Below are 4,182 nucleotides of genomic sequence, written 5' to 3'. Positions count from 1 at the left end.
CCAAACTCTGGCTCTTGGAGGGCGTGGAGGGCGCCTGCAGGAAGCGCCGCTCCGTGCTCCTGGCGGGAAGCCGGGAAGGAGCCGCAGCCTGCAGGGACCCCTGCTCCCCACTTTCTTCTCCGCCTCCCCACCCCTCCCCCGGGCCTCCGCACCCACCCGCTTTCCCGCCCGGGACGACGAGTCCTGTCCCAGTTTGAGTTTCCCCAAATGCCGAGCTGGGGTAAGGATTTGGTTCTGGCGGATGGTTGCGCACCCCTGCAGGCAAAATGGAAACGCAGCCCCTTGTTCAAAAGCGAAGAATTCGAAGAATTCGGAAGAGCAACAGCCGGGGGTGGGCGAGTACAGGGGAGCCCCGGAGACCATGGGGGTGCCGGGGGTGGGCGAGTACAGGGGAGCCCCGGAGACCATGGGGGTGCCGGGGGTGGGCGAGCACCAGGGAGCCCCGAGACCGTGGGCGTGTCTGGGGTGGGCAAGCGCCAGGGAGCTCCAAGACTGTGGGCGTACCGGGGTTGGGCGAGCGCCAGGGAGCCCTGGAGACCATGGAGGTGCTGCGGGTGGGCGAGCACCGGGGAGCCCCGGAGACCATGGGGGTGCCGGGGGTGGGTGAGCGCCTGGGAACTCCGAGACCATGGGGGTGCACTTTGCGCCATACTGGAGCGGGGAGCTGGGGAGCTTACCCATCAATTCCCCTCCCCCTGGGTCATCTCCCTGCAGGAGGCCAGAACGACGGGCACTCTGAATTGGCGAGACCTTGGGGCTGAGGAGATACCCAGTTCCAAAGTGCCCTGGAACAAGGGGCATTTACCGTGTCTTGGGAATCTTGGCTCACGCCGCACAAGCCAGCGTGCTCAGCCTGGCCCTACACTGTCTCAGCAATAGTGGCGGGGAGGGCAGGGCTGTCACACATTAACAGTTCACAGCCCGATGGAGACTGCTGGGGACCCCATTCTGGCTGGTACCTAGGACATTCAGCTCCCAGGTGCAGATGGGCTGGATCCTGGGGTGGGCGCCCAACTTCATGCCCCGCAGATGTGGGGCCCGCTGGCCTGGGAAGCTCTGGCTGGGTGCTGATTTCTGGCCTTACCTTTGGGGATCGCCTGTGGCCACACTGGCACTGGGCTGGCTCTGTGGTTGGGTCAGGAGCTTTGGGCCCCAGGCCTAGGGCGGCAGCCACATAGTCTCGGCCAGGTGATCCATGCCCCCTTCCCCTCGGTGCCAGTGAGTGGTTACTTCCAGCAAGCCTGGGATAGGCAGGGCTGTGATGAAACGCACCAGGATTTATTTCAGCTGGGTGTGGTGGGATACAGACACAGGAACATACAGACACAGGAACCCTGACTTGAAAGGAGAGTGTCACAAAGTACTGCAGACCCAGCAGCTTAAACCACAGGAAGGCACATGCCATGCCACACAGGGCCACCGGGGGGCGCTGTGGCAACAGGAGCCGGAAGGTGAGAGGGGAGAGCGTGGCCAGAGACTTCACAGGGGTTTCCCTGGGAAGAGAGGCCAGGGAGGGTGGGCACGAAGGAGCAAGTTCGGGATTGGACAGGTTAATTTCCTTGGGCTCCGGGCTATGGGGTGGTGTCTAGTTGGCCACCATCCTGCCCCTGGGTGATTGAGGGCAGAGGAACATGGGTTTGGTGAGTGAGTCAGATAAGGGGTGGTTGGGTTTACAGGCTCCAGTTGGGTTGGCTTGTGCATTAAAGGGGAGCTCTGTAGGCACCTTGTGCTGTCTCTAGGAATTAACCAGCCCTGGGAGGGCAGTCTCCACCCAGCCAGTAAGGCCCCGGAGAGGTCAAAGCATCATAAACCAGAAAACAAAAACCACGTGAGTTATACGGGAACAGTCTGGTGGGCAGCTGGCAGTCAGTCCCTGCGCTCTGGATCTCTAGAAGAAGGGGGCTCTCAGCCTCTGGCCATGGGTCCCCCAGACAACCTTAGTGTCTTCCAGGATCTTGGGCTTGACTTGGAGTGGCCCCTGGGGGCTGTCACTAGGGTGGTGCCCATGGCTCACCCTCTGTCCATATAGTAGGGCCCATGGTGTCCACTGTGCTGGGCCAGCCTGGGGAGGGGCCCCTGTGGTCAGAGGCTGGACCCTCACCCAGGCAGTGCCACCCCCTAGGCTGCAGGTGCACATGGAACTTTCCGGAGGGCCCCCCTGCAGAGAGGGTGGAGCCCATTCCTGCACTTTTTCTTTTTTTTTTTTTGTTTTTTTTTGAGACGGAGTCTCGCTCTGTCGCCCGGGCTGGAGTGCAGTGGCCGGATCTCAGCTCACTGCAAGCTCCGCCTCCCGGGTTCACGCCATTCTCCGGCCTCAGCCTCCCGAGTAGCTGGGACTACAGACGCCCGCCACCTCGCCCGGCTAGTTTTTTGTATTTCTTAATAGAGATGGGGTTTCACCATGTTAGCCAGGATGGTCTCGATCTCCTGACCTCGTGATCCGCCCGTCTCGGCCTCCCAAAGTGCTGGGATTACAGGCTTGAGCCACCGCGCCCGGCCTCACTTTTTCTTACTATACTATTAAAATGAGGGGAAATGGGAACCGGGTGAGGAGGGTGGCCCTGAAGTGGCTGATGTGGCCGTGTCTCCTGGGGCAGCACCCGGGCCCTGGGCACCAGCCCTTCCATCTGTAGACAGGAGGGCAGTGAGCTTCTGGGGGACTCTTTCCTCCTGCTGGCATGGAGGCGGGCACCGGCCCAACTGAACTCAGATTCTCCTGCACACAGCTTCTGTATTCAGTCATTTACTCACGGGCCCACGATGTGTGTCTCATGCTCTGGGTTAGAAAAGTATATGGTCTGCCTGGCTCTGGAATCAGAGTCCTGGGCCTGTCACTGGGGAGATATGGTGGAAACCCTGGTGTGGGCTTGGCTGAGATTCTTTCTCTGGTAAGTGGGGTCCCTTAGGGTCCCCGATTCAGGAGCTATTTACAGCACCTGCCGGCATTTCTAATGTCTCAGTGCTGCCCCCAAGAACCAGCGCCTGCGTCACGACCGGCCCCATTCCCCTTCGTGTTCTCAGCTGTAGCCAAGCCCTGGGCCCGCAGCAGTTGGGTAGGACAACAGCTCCTGCTGGGGCCTCCCGCCCCAACCCTCTCTCCTGACAGGCGATTTGCTGGGCTGGAGGACAGGGCCAGGTCTTGGCCTTGGCACCGTCCTGGGTCACGAGTGGATGGTTCCGGTCACTCCGCTGTGGTGTGAGGATGAAGGTGTCAGCCCAGTGTGGGCAACCCTCGCAGCCAGCATGTTCCGATGCCCCGCACCTGTAGGTGTGTGCCGCTGCCGTCACAAAGTACCGCGGACCCAGCAGCTTAAACCACAGAAATTTATTCTGTCCAAGTCTTGAAGGCCCAGAGTACAAGATCGAAGCATCCGCAGATTCTGTTTGTCTGAGGCCTCTCTGCTAGGTGCAGGCGGCTGCCTCCCTGCTAGGTCCTCCTGGCCCTTTCTCTGAGTGCATCCCTGGTGCCTCTCCCTCTTCTCACCACCCTGTCCATCTCCACATCCAATCCAGTCTGCCCTGCTGGGGGTCAGGACTTCAGCAGATGGTTTCTCGAGGGGACGCAGTGCAGCCCTCAACAGATACCATCCTCCCCTCCCGGCCTCCACAGAGCCCTGACCCCATCCTCCTCTCCCGGCCTCCACACAGCCCTGACCCCATCCTCCCCTCCTGGCCTCCACAGAGCCCTGACCCCATCCTCCCCTCCCAGCCTCCAGACATGGAGCCCTGGCCGGGGAACTCTGTGTGCTCCCAGCCTCTGAAGGTGTCTGGGCTTACCTGGCTCCTCTCTCATCCCAGTCCCCTTGAGTAGCCACGGAGGTAGGGTCCCTAAGGCCCACATGGCTGAGGTTCCATTAAGAACTTCAAGTGGGGCTGGGCTCAGGGGCTCACACCTGTAATTCCAACACTTTGGGAGGCCAAGGCAAGAGGATCACTTGAGCCCAGGAGTTTGAGACTAGCCTGGGCAACATGGTGAGACCTCATGTGTATTCGTCTGCTCTCATGCTGTTAATAAACACATACCCAAGACTGGGTACTTTTTAAAGAAAAAGAGGTTCAATGGACTCAACAGTTCCACGTGGCTGGGGAGGCCTCACAATCGTGGTGGAAGGTGAAAAAGGAGCGAGGTCGTGTCTTACAAGAGGGCGTGGACAGGGAACTGCCCTTTATAAAACCGTCAGG

General features: G+C 60.3%; 1 long non-coding RNA gene across 1 annotated transcript; it reads left to right on the top strand.

Annotated features, from left to right (window-relative positions):
• The first annotated feature begins 581 nt into the window (after positions 1–581).
• LOC108584854 lies at positions 582–3,955 on the top strand. Its single transcript, XR_001900396.3, has 3 exons — positions 582–1,451; positions 1,740–1,828; positions 3,107–3,955. It is a non-coding gene; the product is annotated as an uncharacterized LOC108584854 (long non-coding RNA).
• The last annotated feature ends 227 nt before the right edge of the window (positions 3,956–4,182 follow it).

This window comes from Papio anubis, chromosome 4, assembly GCF_008728515.1.
Source record: "Papio anubis isolate 15944 chromosome 4, Panubis1.0, whole genome shotgun sequence".
In the NCBI taxonomy this organism is placed as follows: Eukaryota; Metazoa; Chordata; class Mammalia; order Primates; family Cercopithecidae; genus Papio; species Papio anubis.
This window is presented reverse-complemented; position numbering and strand designations above follow the sequence as displayed.